This window comes from Rhipicephalus sanguineus, chromosome 3 (assembly GCF_013339695.2).
Source record: "Rhipicephalus sanguineus isolate Rsan-2018 chromosome 3, BIME_Rsan_1.4, whole genome shotgun sequence".
Classification (NCBI taxonomy): domain Eukaryota; kingdom Metazoa; phylum Arthropoda; class Arachnida; order Ixodida; family Ixodidae; genus Rhipicephalus; species Rhipicephalus sanguineus.
The window spans coordinates 83,006,609-83,022,698 of record NC_051178.1 but is presented as its reverse complement, the minus strand read 5'-3'; the positions used below and the strand labels follow the sequence as shown (position 1 = coordinate 83,022,698).

At 47.4% G+C, this 16,090-nt stretch overlaps 1 long non-coding RNA gene across 3 annotated transcripts; it reads left to right on the top strand.

Annotated features, from left to right (window-relative positions):
* Positions 1–9,113: 9,113 nt before the first annotated feature.
* On the top strand, positions 9,114–12,871 carry LOC125757955 (uncharacterized). Of its 3 annotated transcripts, none has more exons than XR_007415594.1 (4): positions 9,114–9,194; positions 10,824–11,162; positions 11,494–11,832; positions 12,390–12,871. It is a non-coding gene; the product is annotated as an uncharacterized LOC125757955 (long non-coding RNA). The 3 variants fall into 3 exon arrangements; XR_007415595.1 differs by having other exon boundaries at positions 9,115–9,194; positions 12,616–12,871; XR_007415593.1 differs by lacking the exon at positions 12,390–12,871 and having other exon boundaries at positions 11,494–12,147.
* The last annotated feature ends 3,219 nt before the right edge of the window (positions 12,872–16,090 follow it).

The following is a 16,090-nucleotide window of genomic DNA, read 5'->3' as shown; positions in this document are numbered from 1 at the left end:
TTGCGGGGGCCTGCTGTCTGGCAAAACCTTGTCCAATGTTCCTATGCTAATCTGTCCATGCGACGCTGAATCTTCTTTTATCTCCTTCTGGCTGCCCTAAGGTCGTGGATTGATTTCAAAGCGCTCGCACTCTTTGAAGGGCGGCAAGACATCGATGTCGCAGAAGATTTCTGTGCGCGAATCATCAACCAAGCGCTCATCCAGATTCTCCAGCCCGAGATGACGTGCCCCATTCCCGCGACTGCGGAATGGACCTCCCTTTTACAATGGAGGAGCTCGAGCTGGCACTATCTCTCTGCAGACGTTCTATTTCAGGGACTGCCAATTCACTGCGCCGTCATAGGAAAGAACATGCGGATAATGCCGCTTGGGCAGCTCTTGAAAACACACAGGAAGGTTCCACACCGCTTTCGAGGTCTGACGCTGCCAGCAGTCTTCGAGGGCTTGCACAGGAGTACACTCTCGCTCTAAGGTGCCCACGAAGCAGCCAAACCATACAGGCCAATCGTCAACGCAACCTATCCCCTCTGATGCATGTCTGCATGCCAACTCGACTCCGCCGAAGATAGGCCACATTGCTTCACCGCTTACAGCTAGGAGTGGCATTTATGAAATCCTAAGTCGTTTGCATTGGAATGGCCGATAAGGCTTCTTGCGATACCTGTCGTTGCGAGGAGACGCTACACCACATCCTGTGTGACTGTGCGCAATATAATGTTCAGACGCTGTCACTGGCGTCCGTTCTAGCGTGCCTTGACTATATAAAAATGTCTATTGAAACCATTCTTGACTGTCGTCGACACACGACATCGCCGCTGAAGGCGACGAAGGCACTTCTGAGCTTTTTGAGAGAAACGGACTGGGACAAGTGGCTGTGACCGTAATGTCGCGTACCCCATAAGAGTGAATCACTGTGTGTTTGCTGTGTTATGTACTGTCTTTCTCTCTCTCTCTCTTGCCGCTCCATCTTTAAATCTCCCCCTCCCTGTTCCCATGTGTAAGGTAGCAAACCGGTTTTCCTAAACTGGTTAACCTCTTTCAGAAGCGGCTATTTCGCGCAAAGAAATCACAAGGGAAGGGTTAAGGTGAGCGCAAGCTTTCGACTGTTTATTCCAAATTCACTGCAGTAGTACTGCAGTTATTCCCATTTACTGCAGTAGTTCATTCCAAATTTACTGCAGTACTGCAAGGCATGCGCGGAAATGTTTGCCGTGCTTTCCGCGCATGCATTTGCATATATATACTACTGCAGTAAATTTGGAATAAACACTCGAAAGTTTGCGCTCCCCCTAACCCTTCCCTTGTGATTTGTTTGCGCGAAATAGCCACATCCGTGGCTTCTGAAAGAACATGAACCGACTAGCCCAACAACGTGTGCTTCTGGTTAACCTCCCCGCCTTGCCTCCTGTACTATATCTTCTCTCTTCTTATCGATGAACGGAAATTCCCAATTAATTGCCAATGGCTAGCCTCCCTACTGGTGTACTTGCGTCAGTAAGCAAGATCAACAATTGCCAAACATTCGTGCTTACAGTTTCGCCTCTGCGTTTGGAAGCAGGATCCCGCCAATGATACCCTACAGATTCGGAATACTGTCTATGGGTAATGTGCAATTTAGTAGAAGTATTTTCCATCTAATAACCCGAATGAAAATCAATGCTTTTGCGAGAGTGATCACTTTCGTTATTGGCGTCAGGTTATTATTTCTGTTGCTTTATAGAACTATACTGGAAGCATATTTTTCTTTTTTTGGGTGCGTTTCTTGTGTTTTTTACAACTACGTTTGCGAGGGATGTGCCTTTCTTGCTGTTCGTTTCTTGTGCTCAACCGAAGTACCATTTCCGTTACGGTTCTATTACTCGTATTTTTCGTGCTTCTTGGACTGTTCGATTTCTTGGTTTTTTTTTTCCAAATTGCGATGTTTCTATCAACATATTTCATTGCGATAGCAGTTATATGGACACTCATGGCTGATTTTTGCTGTCGCCGTTACCGTCGCCGTCATGTCCCGGGTGTGTATATGTATGTAGATATACAAAAAGGCACAAAGAAAATATAAAGCAGAAGAAAAAGATTCAGAAGCACCCGACCGGGGATTGGAACCATCCGCCACTCGCTCCCCAGCCCTCTACATTAGACAACTCAACCATGCCCCATGCTTGCGCTGGCGAAATAACGGCGAGATATTTACATACACCATTTTCTGCTGGTGGTAAGCAAATGTCGGAGGAGCTTGAGCGTGTTTTCTATCACGCAACGCTCCTCATTTTTCTTTCAATTTGAAAACTGCCCTTGAGACGCGGCCGAGAATGTGGCCCTTATCTGTACACCCTCGAGATGTGCAAGGAAAAAAAAAACAAAGAACACTGGGCACACCTTGTATCAGACGCCCCCGTGTGGCAGGAGACGCAGGGGGTAACTCGAAGCGCCGCTGTCTAAAAGAGAAAGAAATATCTAAGAGCGTCTGATTCTCCATTGTCGACACTTGCAGCGCGTTGCTCGAGCACAAAGACGTAACAGATGTGATAGCTGTTTGTTCACGGTTGCCGTGTGCATGTCTGTGCGTTCTTTCGGGCGTCCTTTTTTGTGCTTCAGCGGCGCGCTGCAAGTATCGAGCTGATTCTTGTTCTTCATATCACATTGAAATTTCTGCTACTGCCTTCATTGCTTCGCCCTCGCGGCGTAACTGTGACTTTTATCTGACGCCCCCTTACAAAATAGTCCCTTGAGGCATGTAAGGTAATTTGAATTAAAATAAAGAAATGAATGAAAACATTCGGCACATCCCACGCGTTGTGGTAAAGTCTCATGCGAAGCACCCAGCGATTACTTCTATGCTGTACCTTATGGCTTTGAGCCAAGAGTTACGAGTTAGATCGACGTGTTTTAGATGCGAAGCAGCTTTTGAGCTGGGCTGTGTCCGTAGTTCCATTGGCGACCTTCCGCTTTCTACCACGTGGCACAGCCATTTGAGCGCGCGCTCGCGTCAAGAAGTCTTCTTCCTCTTGTTTCTCGACCGCCTTGATGATGATACGTGCAGAGCACTTGATAGGCTCGGGCTGCGCGTTCAGGCCTGTGTAAGTGCTGGGTAAGACGCTGTGGCCTCCCTCCTTACACTCTCTCAGCAATCACATGGTAGCGTCGGGGAACGAGATTCTGCAGACGCGCGTTGAACCCGTGCGGCGTGCTCCAACAGGAGTTCGGGACGAGTAACAGCAACAGCAACTACAGTGAATTCATGGTGTGCTCCACTTGCAAAGACGCGTTAACATCGGGAAAGGTGCCCGTGATGGACGGAACTTTAAGTCGACCCATGCGCTGCTTCCCATCGCCACATGGTTCCCTTTAAGTGGGAGATGGTGTAAATTTTTTTTGTAAGTGTAGTAGGCGTGTGCACACAGTGGGCTTACCAGGCACGTCGACAACACTGGCGTTTAAACAGTAACATATGGTGCGATGTAAAGGCAGCCCTCACGTTAGATTACGAACGTCAGTATTATCGAAACTTACTGATCTTTAGAGTGCAATCATGTGAATATCACACGTAACCTTGCTTCATGTATTCCACCGGGGTCGAGCAATTCTTCAATATGATTGCTGAATGATAAGAACACAAACGTAATGTTTATTAGACTGCTATGAAAGCGGAGGGAACACTGGAACCGCAGACGTTAATCTGATATAATGGCTTTATCGTAGGAGTACATATGTAGTGTTTGTTGCTTTCTTGAGAAATTAGATAGCCAGCAACAAAAACACAATTGACGTTCCGCCGACATTACGACCACATAGGCTGTTTTTTTCGAAACCAGTTTACAGACCTGTCGTGGCTTTGTGGTAGAATACCTGATTTCCACGCTGTATGCTTGGGTTCGATTCCTGCTGGGATCCTTAATCTTATCATTTCCATTCTTCGGGTCAACGCTGCCGATGTCGGTTTTTCTTAAAGGGCCCCTGACCAGGTTTTACAGTTTTGAGGTGACGAGCGCAATGATTGCACTGGTCGTTCACGATTACTTCTGCCAAAATTTGCAACGCTACGCGCTGCGTAAATGGGTCAAATTTTAAGCTGAGTGCTGCTTGCCCTTCTTCTCGCGGCCGCGCACCCAGAGAATGAGGGGATGACGTGCACAGTGGGACTGGCCCTACGTAGATGGAAGTGCTGTGACGTCGCTCCTCTACGTAGACAGCGTGCTCTGACGTCGCCGACAGTAGGACGTGACACTGCGATAATTATTTGACACGACATGTAGATTGTGTAATTTGTTGCTTGAATGGATGAATAAAACTTGAGAGCAATAATGAAACACACAAACGGAATGTGTGCGTTTTCTTATTAATTTTTACTGCGAATCGCCGCGAGATTCGAGGCTAATCTACCTCCGTTACGCACGCGTTCGTGTTCTTGCGCTTTGGGCATCGTGCAGACGCCATCCTTTACAACTAAACTAATTTTCTACCGCCTTCCAGCGCTTATTAGGCCCATTTACCTCCCGCGTCTAACTAGATGTTCATGCGGCACACCGCTAGTCTCACGTCGGTAAAAATGTCGCAGCTTTCGTGCTCAGGCCCAACCGCTGGCACGCGTATGCACGCGTATGCACGCGCCTAGGCGTAAAATGCGCCTCTCAGCGACGGTCGCGGTGGGGTGTACGCGTCCATACGCCTCGAGGCGCGAGGGGTCAAGAAGTCTTTGATATTTTCGCCTACGTCACCACGCGTACGGCGGCGCCAACCAATCAGAGGCCGCGATAGCTCTGACAGCTATGCTTAAAGGGTTGCTGAAGTGGTTTTACAGTTCGGTAAAACTTTGTTGTTAACAAGGACCAACATTATTGTCGACGATGGCGTAATTTTTTTCGCTGTTGTGGCAGCAGGAGCTTTAAAATACCCGAAAGAAAAGTTCGTCTTGCTCCGCCCACGCGTGTGGGTGTGGGCGGAGCAAGACGTGACCGGAACTAGAGTGTGGGCGTGACCGGAACTCCGTCATCGTCGCATGGGCGTCCGCAGGGGGGTGCAAGGGGGGGCGGCTGCCCCCCCCCCCCTGGAATTTCGGATAATATCTTTCTATGCAGTAGCAATAAGCTGCACACGCGTTCGTTAGCACGCAAAAGGTCCGCATATCCGCATGAAACGGCCTTCAGGATTGCCAGCAAACTTTGCACGTTATTACATATTATTGACTAACCTTGCCGGTCAAGTCACGGTAGTGAACGGCCCCCCCCCCCCCCCCCCCATGGATGCACCCCCCTGGAAAAAAAAACCCGCATTTCCCCGAAGGGGAGTATGAGGAAGTGCGAAGCACGGGGTGATGCTATGAGGGGGGGGCGCGCGACTAAACTGCAGAGCCGAGCGAAGGAGACGGCAGCGAGAGAGCACGCGCCAGCCGACCCGCGGAGGTCTGGCCGTTTTTAAGTGCAAAGCACTTTTACTGATGATGATGATCTGTCTTCCGAACTCGTTCCAAAGAACCCGCAACGCGTTCAACTTGTTGGCGGCGTTGCGCACGCCCGAGATGGGGCTCAGGTTGTTGTCGAACCACAGTCGATCGCACACCGCGCAGCTATATCCGAAGCTGCGGTCGAGGAAGTCTCGCTTGAAGCGCGCGTCCGGCCGATCGAATTCGATGGCCCGCGCTCGCTCACGCATCGCGCGTCCCCGCGCCAGATCGGCTTCGGGGTGCTCGGCTCGCTTCGCACGCTTTCGTTCGGCGTCTCGCCGCCGGCCTTCATCACCACAGGCAATACGCGGGACGCGCGCAGCCACCGAGCGGAGGGCGGAGCGCGCGCAGTCACGTGGGGCGTGACGTCGCTGCGCCGTTGCTACAGACGCTCCTCTCCGCTCCTCGCGCCGTTGCTATGGGACGGCGGATTCAGGGTCGCTTATAAAGTGCATTCGCACTTAAAATTTCTGCGGACGCCCTTGCATCGTCGGTAGTTTTGGCCACGGTAGTAGAATAACAGGTGGCCCGACGCGCCGCTCCGCCAATGCGCCGCGCGTGTCACGGAGGTGCTCGAGTTGCCGCCGCTTTTCCGCAGGGTGGCAGCAGGTATACTCTGGGCCGATATCTCCGCTCCGGCGCATTTGAAAGCATGTGGCCAGTGTGCGTCGCGAGCATTTAAACTGCAATTTACATCTTTTAACTTTTGAGAAAGAGATCCGCGGTGTATTTGTTGCAGGAGAGAGGCCTAGAGCAACACTGAAGAGTTTCCGTCGCTTAGAACGGACGCGCCACTAAGGAAAGCATGCAACGCAACCAGCGTTGCAGCTGCGTCTCTTCCTTTCTGCTTGGTCATCTTGGATAAATGCGGAGGCGTCCGTGGGTGCGAGCGTCCGAAGAGCAAGAGCGTCCACTATGTGACGCAACCAGCGTCGCAAAGTCGCAATCAGCCTTCGAGTCATGATCACGGCCTGATCACTGTGGTCGTGATTAGGTGATCCCACGGCTTGAGATCCGCTCTGATGCGTCGCGTTTGTTGCGCACTGTCAAACCAACGTGCGCGACCGCATCGGTGTTTCCGCTCACTTTGTAAGCTGGAACCATGGCTGAAACCGCGGTGGCTCGATCTGTGCCGCTGATGCGGCGGCCACCATGGGCCGAAAATGCTTTGCTCCAAATTGCAAATCTGGCTACAAAACGTGCAAAGAAAAGCCGTGTCTTCTCTCCGCGCCGAAAGACGAAAAGCGACTGCAGTTGTGGAGAAATGCAATTCCATGGAAAGACCGCCAGCTACAGTCCTCCGACATCCATACGATAACGTGAAAACCAAATGCTTTTTTTTTACTCTGTACACTCGCCGGTAGGAATTTTCACGCTTTCGAAAAAAAAAAAAAAAATACGCGCACGTCTCTTGCAATCGGCACCCTGTGACAGTCATATCGGGACTACCCGCGTCGATTAAAAAAATTTAAGCTTCAAAAAGCCTGGCGCTCTTACTTTTGCGGTCGAAGCTGGCAGACAGCCACTACAAGCTAGTAAAAGTACAAACAACCGTTTAAAGCCACAAAATTAGCTAGAGAAACCGGTTTTTACAGCACAGCGAGAGCTTGCGGTGCGCGTCTTTCGGCCCCAAAACTCGTCGCGTACCTAGCGGCTGCCGCGAGCAACTCGAGCAGTACGGCGACGCGCTCGCGGCGCTCGATGGGCCACCTGTTTTATTCTACCACCGTGGTTTTGGCGGAGCCTTGGCCTCCGTGACTACTACTGACTGCGCGCGTTGGTGGAACTGATCGCGAAGGCTATGCTTTTACAGAGCTGATGGCGCCGATGACGCGGCACACCGAAGTTGATGTCACCGCCTTCGCTCAGCAGTTCAAGAAGCCCTGCGGCTGCAGCCGCTGTTTTTTTGCCAAGAAATGCCATTTGCGTTCACTTCTGTGAACACTTACATTGGTTTTCGTATTCAGCCAGGATCAAACTATGATTACACATTCCCAAGTCATTTTTTTTAAAAGTGCTTCAGCTTCCCTTTAACAGCCGTCGCTTCGAAGGCACCTCTGAGTGCTGGGCAAGCACGGAAACTACGTTCGCAAACGCTCCTGAGTGACCGCGTCGTCATCCAGTACGACGACGACACGGTGAACGACCGCGAGTGCTACCAGTGGGACGCGGTTCCGTGCCGAGTTCGAGAGACGCCGACAAATCCAGCGAATGCCTGCCGGCTGCCCTTGCGCCGGTTTTGAGTGCGATCGTCGGCCGAGTGAAAAATCGTACCTACTACTGCGGCATGTCGCTGCTCCTGTGCTCTGATCTGTGTGTATCTGGGCTCGGACGGGTGTAAACATGCTTCGGAGGTTTGAAGTCCTGAGCGTGAGCCCTCACCTACTGCGAAGTCAATTCAGAGCGGTGTCGTATGCATTCAGCGTAGGCCTCTACCGTTCGTGTGAATCAGCTCATGTGAGGAACTTTGGTTGAAAGAAATTGACGTTAGTTGTTTCCGTCGAAACATAGACACTATATATGACGCCAGAGACATGGCGGGGCGCTTACGCAGGAGTTTTTATCCGCAGTGTGTTTGTTTTAAACATCGGCATTCGCCTCATCATTGCCGAAAGCGAACATCGCACTTGCCAACACATTTCGGTGATGTGACAACTTACATGAGGAGGATTTGCGGATTTTACGATGCTGAAACATTGGTTGACTTCGACGCAAGCAAATCGTTTGCGTGTGTTGCCAAGCTAACAACAAGCGTGCGCTTGTTGGTAGCAGTGTGACGGGATTTCGTACCGGGTACCAGCGACGCCGACACATTCAGATGTCAGCGGTCTCATTTACATTAATGTATAAAATAGAAGCTTGAACGTGCGCGAGTGTGGTGATCGAAAAGGAAAGTTGCATGAATTAGTGCTGCTTGTGTTGCCTGCTATTTCACTTCTTGACTCTTCGTCTGCTTCTCTGCCGTGCAACTACACCTTAGCACATGCCCAGTTGCACATACCTTGTTTTGCACGTTGTCTATTCTGACACACATTCTCCTTAGTCTATTCTGATACTCATAGACGGGAGAATGCGAACAATGGCGCTTCTCCATCGTTTGACAGTTTACTTAAATATAATACATGTTTTGTTTACAGCTGCACAGCTAATTTGCTAAAAAGCTTGTGACAAGCATTTCCATTGAAATTTGAGGTGCACAATGACACGGTAGTTAGAAGAGAAGAGCATGTCACCACACGTATGTGCAGAAGGAATGATAGTGCAATCGTATGACCGATATCTGTCACATCATGAACTATCAGGTGTGGTTTGTTGCGTTAGAGGCTATTTAGACTACACACAACGTCCAAAACCCTTCTACACAGTGCTTCGTAGCAATCGTATGACCGATATCTGTCGCATCATGAACTATCAGGTGTGGTTTGTTGCGTTAGATTATATTTAGACTACAGACAACGTCAAAAAGCCTTCCACACAGTTCTTGGTTGCAATCGTATGACCGATATATGTCGCATCATGAACTATCAGGTGTGGTTTGTTGCGTTAGAGGATATTTAGACTACAGACAACGTCAAAAAGCCTTCCACACAGTGTTTGGTTCCCATCTTATGACCGATATCTGTCGCATCATGAAGTGTCAGGTGTGGTTTGTTGCGTTAGAGGATATTTTGACTACAGACAACGTCAAAAAGCATTCTACACAGTGCTTGGTTCCAATCTTATGACCGATATCTGTCGCATCATGAAGTGTCAGGTGTGGTTTGTTGCGTTAGAGGATATTTTGACTACAGACAACGTCCAAAAGCCTTCTACACAGTGCTTGGTTGCAATCTTATGACCGATATCTGTCGTATCATAAAGTGTCACGTGTGGTTTGTTGCCTTAGAGGATATTTAGAATAGCAAGAATGTGCGAAAGCCTTCTACAAAGTGCATGGTTCCAACCTTATGACCGAGAATTGTCACAACATGAAGTGCCAGGTGTGGTTTGTTGCGCTGGAGAATATTTCGACTACACACAACGTACGAAAACCAGTGCTCGGTTCCAATCTTATGACCGATATCTGTCGCATCATAAAATGTCAGGTGTGGTTTGTTGCGTTAGAGGATATTTAGACTACAGACAACGTCCAAAGCCTTCTACACAGTGCTTGGTTCCAATCTTATGACCGATATCTGTCGCATCGTGAAGTGTCAGGTGTGGTTTGTTGCGTTAGAGGATATTTAGACTACAGACAACGTCAAAAAGCATTCTACACAGTGCTCGGTTCCAATCTTATGACCGATATCTGTCGCATCATGAATGTCAGGTGTGTTTGTTGCGTTAGAGGATATTTAGACTACAGACAACGTCCAAAGCCTTCTACACAGTGCTTGGTTCCAATCTTATGACCGATATCTGTCGCATCATGAAATGTCAGGTGTGGTTTGTTGCGTTCGAGGATATTTAGACTACAGACAACGTCCAAAAGCATTCTACACAGTGCTCGGTTCCAATCTTATGACCGATATCTGTCGCATCATGAAATGTCAGGTGTGGTTGTTGCGTTAGAGGATATTTAGACTACAGACAACGTCAAAAAGCATTCTACACAGTGCTTGGTTCCAATCTTATGACCGATATCTGTCGCATCGTGAAGTGTCAGGTGTGGTTTGTTGCGTTAGAGGATATTTTGACTACAGACAACGTCCAAAAGCCTTCTACACAGTGCTTGGTTGCAATCTTATGACCGATATCTGTCGTATCATAAAGTGTCACGTGTGGTTTGTTGCCTTAGAGGATATTGCCACGCCCACTTCTTGTCTTGTTTTGATGTATTCGGGTTTGACCGGCAGGGACGGTTATCAACGCTCGACGCTGTCCGCGAAGCATTGTTCGAGAAGCTTCACGTCTATAGTAGATCGTCCTGTTAAGATTGCGCACCCGCACGCGAACGTTCCAGCTTTGTCTAGAGATAACGCCGCCACCAGCGATATTGCTGGAAAGTTCGATACCGCCGTATAAAGCCGACGCGATTGACCGCTTGTCAGTTGATCGACGGACGACGCCCTGTTCGCCGCTATATTTGTACAGCGTGTATTGCTGTAGTTCTAGTTCTCATTTCCGGCCACACGGTCGGCCCAAATAAACAGTTTTCATCCTGCAAACGCCGACTGCTGTCTTCATCGACGTCACGACCACGTGACAATATTTAGAATAGCAAGAATGTGCGAAAGCCTTCTACAAAGTGCATGGTTCCAACCTTATGACCGAGAATTGTCACAACATGAAGTGCCAGGTGTGGTTTGTTGCGCTGGAGAATATTTCGACTACACACAACGTACGAAAACCAGTGCTCGGTTCCAATCTTATGACCGATATCTGTCGCATCATAAAATGTCAGGTGTGGTTTGTTGCGTTAGAGGATATTTAGACTACAGACAACGTCCAAAAGCCTTCTACACAGTGCTTGGTTCCAATCTTATGACCGATATCTGTCGCATCGTGAAGTGTCAGGTGTGGTTTGTTGCGTTAGAGGATATTTAGACTACAGACAACGTCAAAAAGCATTCTACACAGTGCTCGGTTCCAATCTTATGACCGATATCTGTCGCATCATGAAATGTCAGGTGTGGTTTGTTGCGTTAGAGGATATTTAGACTACAGACAACGTCCAAAAGCCTTCTACACAGTGCTTGGTTCCAATCTTATGACCGATATCTGTCGCATCATGAAATGTCAGGTGTGGTTTGTTGCGTTCGAGGATATTTAGACTACAGACAACGTCCAAAAGCATTCTACACAGTGCTCGGTTCCAATCTTATGACCGATATCTGTCGTATCATAAAGTGTCACGTGTGGTTTGTTGCCTTAGAGGATATTTAGAATAGCAAGAATGTGCGAAAGCCTTCTACAAAGTGCATGGTTCCAACCTTATGACCGAGAATTGTCACAACATGAAGTGCCAGGTGTGGTTTGTTGCGCTGGAGAATATTTCGACTACACACAACGTACGAAAACCAGTGCTCGGTTCCAATCTTATGACCGATATCTGTCGCATCATAAAATGTCAGGTGTGGTTTGTTGCGTTAGAGGATATTTAGACTACAGACAACGTCCAAAAGCCTTCTACACAGTGCTTGGTTCCAATCTTATGACCGATATCTGTCGCATCGTGAAGTGTCAGGTGTGGTTTGTTGCGTTAGAGGATATTTAGACTACAGACAACGTCAAAAAGCATTCTACACAGTGCTCGGTTCCAATCTTATGACCGATATCTGTCGCATCATGAAATGTCAGGTGTGGTTTGTTGCGTTAGAGGATATTTAGACTACAGACAACGTCCAAAAGCCTTCTACACAGTGCTTGGTTCCAATCTTATGACCGATATCTGTCGCATCATGAAATGTCAGGTGTGGTTTGTTGCGTTCGAAGATATTTAGACTACAGACAACGTCCAAAAGCATTCTACACAGTGCTCGGTTCCAATCTTATGACCGATATCTGTCGCATCATGAAATGTCAGGTGTGGTTTGTTGCGTTAGAGGATATTTAGACTACAGACAACGTCAAAAAGCATTCTACACAGTGCTTGGTTCCAATCTTATGACCGATATCTGTCGCATCGTGAAGTGTCAGGTGTGGTTTGTTGCGTTAGAGGATATTTTGACTACAGACAACGTCCAAAAGCCTTCTACACAGTGCTTGGTTGCAATCTTATGACCGATATCTGTCGTATCATAAAGTGTCACGTGTGGTTTGTTGCCTTAGAGGATATTTAGAATAGCAAGAATGTGCGAAAGCCTTCTACAAAGTGCATGGTTCCAACCTTATGACCGAGAATTGTCACAACATGAAGTGCCAGGTGTGGTTTGTTGCGCTGGAGAATATTTCGACTACACACAACGTACGAAAACCAGTGCTCGGTTCCAATCTTATGACCGATATCTGTCGCATCATAAAATGTCAGGTGTGGTTTGTTGCGTTAGAGGATATTTAGACTACAGACAACGTCCAAAAGCCTTCTACACAGTGCTTGGTTCCAATCGTATGACCGATATCTGTCGCATCGTGAAGTGTCAGGTGTGGTTTGTTGCGTTAGAGGATATTTAGACTACAGACAACGTCAAAAAGCATTCTACACAGTGCTCGGTTCCAATCTTATGACCGATATCTGTCGCATCATGAAATGTCAGGTGTGGTTTGTTGCGTTAGAGGATATTTAGACTACAGACAACGTCCAAAAGCCTTCTACACAGTGCTTGGTTCCAATCTTATGACCGATATCTGTCGCATCATGAAATGTCAGGTGTGGTTTGTTGCGTTCGAGGATATTTAGACTACAGACAACGTCCAAAAGCATTCTACACAGTGCTCGGTTCCAATCTTATGACCGATATCTGTCGCATCATGAAATGTCAGGTGTGGTTTGTTGCGTTAGAGGATATTTAGACTACAGACAACGTCAAAAAGCATTCTACACAGTGCTTGGTTCCAATCTTATGACCGATATCTGTCGCATCGTGAAGTGTCAGGTGTGGTTTGTTGCGTTAGAGGATATTTTGACTACAGACAACGTCCAAAAGCCTTCTACACAGTGCTTGGTTGCAATCTTATGACCGATATCTGTCGTATCATAAAGTGTCACGTGTGGTTTGTTGCCTTAGAGGATATTTAGAATAGCAAGAATGTGCGAAAGCCTTCTACAAAGTGCATGGTTCCAACCTTATGACCGATAATTGTCACAACATGAAGTGCCAGGAGTGGTTTGTTGCGCTGGAGAATATTTCGACTACACACAACGTACGAAAACCAGTGCTCGGTTCCAATCTTATGACCGATATCTGTCGCATCATGAAATGTCAGGTGTGGTTTGTTGCGTTAGAGGATATTTAGATTACAGACAACGTCCAAAAGCCTTCTACACAGTACACAGCTGCAATCACAATCTTAACATAACTCATACATCACCCATTTTTTGTACACGCTAACATATTCAAATACAATTTTTTCTGATATTTACGAGCACTGGAATGATGTACCTGGTTCGTTTTGTGAAATGAATCTGGATTTTGGAGGCACTTGTATGATATCAATGTTCTATTTCTCTCATTTTTTACCCAGTTGCACTCAACAAGTGGCGATATCTGCTTTTGTTGAAGCACTTATTGCGATATTACTGTCTACATTCTTTCCTTTTATATTTATGTACACCACTCCTGTTGTAGCCCTGCATTGGGCTGCAGCATTTGAAAATATATAAATAAATGGTATGACCGATATCTGGTGCACCATGAAGTGTTAGGTGTGGTGCGTTGCGTTAGCGGATATTTACACCACCAAGAACGTGCGAAAGCCTTCTACACAGTGCTCAGCTGCAATCTTATGACCGATATCTGTCGCATCATGAAGTATCAGGTGTGGTTTGTTGCGTTAGAGGGTATTTCAACTACAGACAACGTGCGAAAGCCTTCTACACAGTGCTTGGTTGCAATCTTATGACCGATATCTATCACAACATGAAGTTTCAGGTGGGGTTTATTACTTCAGAAAATGCTGTAAAATATGAAGTGTAAACATGCATTAGATGACCACCATATTCATGATAATTTTAATGAATTTTGTTGTGTAGGTATATGAGCCTGGTAGTTTATAAACCTTCATGCTACTTCATTTTTTTGCTTTTTAGAGCCTTTAGAAAGTTTTTTTGGTGTTAAAAGCTTCAGGAACAAAACGGGCCCTATGATATCTTCACCAAAAGCGCTGCTCGCAAATTTACTTTCTGAAGCAAGGTGTGAGTACGGGCTAGTTGGTATTCCATTTCAAATTGCGGTTACAGCGCAGGGGAAGACACCAGACAGGGGCCGACGAAGACGAGCGCTCGTCTTCGTCGGTCCCTGTCTCGTGTCTTCCCCTGCGCTGTAACCGCAATTACTTTCTGAGCCATTCCTAGCAACAATTATACAATCAATGTACAGACACCATCATACCACTCAATTCATTTCACTGAAATTCAGGGAAAAGATCCATTGCACATCCAACTACATGAACCAAATGCTGTATAAGTCAATTATAGGTCAACTATTTGTTTAGGCCTGAATGTCTTTCTTAATCAAAACATCACGCTGTGCAAGTAAACAATAAGCAGGTATCTGAGTATGTTTTGTGCACTGCCTGGAAGTGTATAAGGCGTAAGGATGGACTGTTTAATTATGAACTCAATGCGTATTTTGTGGTGAACAGTGCATATTCATTTATTAGAAAGCAAGAAAGTCAGGCCATACTTGCAGTGCTACAGTTTACCTGCATTTTGTTGCTAGAGGGACATAACTGTGAGTTTCCAGTAATGTTGGTTTCTTGTTTCCATGCTATCGAAAAAAAATTTATTAGTGTGTATGCTTGCTCCAGCATTCGAACTTCTCAATGTTGGTCCATGTAATAAACTGTAACTCATATATTAGGTAGCTAGAATACTAGTCACAGTAACACCCGTGGTACGCGGGAGAGCCGTCTTTTTGTTAATGTGATAAGTATTAGTTGTTATGCGACGAACTTTTAGGGCACCTCGATTGGACTTTGCAGCAAACGTCTATTTCCTTCTTTTTTTTTCGTAACTAAAGTACACGCCAAGCAACGACGTTAAGCCCACCGACGGTGCGGGCGACGCCGCTCCCGTCCGCTTCCTTTTAGCAGCAACAGGAGCACACAACCATTTTCATGAACAAGATGATTATATTCCTGTTGGGCACTAATACCATGGCCGTGAACAGGCGTCAACAAGGCGATCGCACAAGCGTTGGCGATCTCGCAAACATCTTTGGCTGTGTCTCGTGATGCAAACGCGAACTTACGTTCGCGGGGGCAGTGCACGTACCGATGTCGATTACTTGTGCATACTGTGGTTGTTACTGTGGTCATTGCGATGTTAATTACTTCTTAAATGGTCAAAACAGTGGTGGGTGAAGCACAATCAATATTTTAACGACATTCTATTTCGCTTCGATTGATAACGCACCGTTCTAGGCTGTACATGGACAGTTTTAAACGAAAGGATGAAGCAGTACTGTGCCTCTGCCAAAAGCGAGTGTCGACGCGGTCGACGCTTGCCTATAGAGAATCTCTATGGCTTGCCAGTGGATGCGCGCCCTTTTCCTCCACGGGGCGCGACGCATCGCATTTGACGCGTAGGCGCGTGGAGCGCGTGGAGGCGCTTGCCAGTGGTTGGGCCTTAATAGGTTGACAGCCAAGTGATCGGCGAGAGCGCATTCGGCATAACTTGCAGAGATGAAGCGCAAAGAACGCGGCCACAACACCGCTCCCGTCTCGGGGGCACGGGCTGGTTCGTGCACGTCATGCGCTTGTGATATTTTGCGCGCATGACGTGTTCATGCGCATGTGTTATGTGATCCTCGTGCTCGCATACCGAAGAGGGCAGGGAAGGGATTTGGCTTGCGAAGGCTCCGCGGGGTGAGCGGCAAGGGTTTGCAGTTTGCCTCCTCGCACCATGATTTCGCGCCGCTACAAATTATTTTTTTTTCTCAGCTTCTAACGGGTCTATTGGAAAAAATTCTTGTGGCATAATGCTCTTTATGGGGCTCGCATACCACCAAGCTAACATCGCCTTCCTTACCGGTGTCACTGGAGCTAGCGTTCCAGGAAATAGACTTGCAT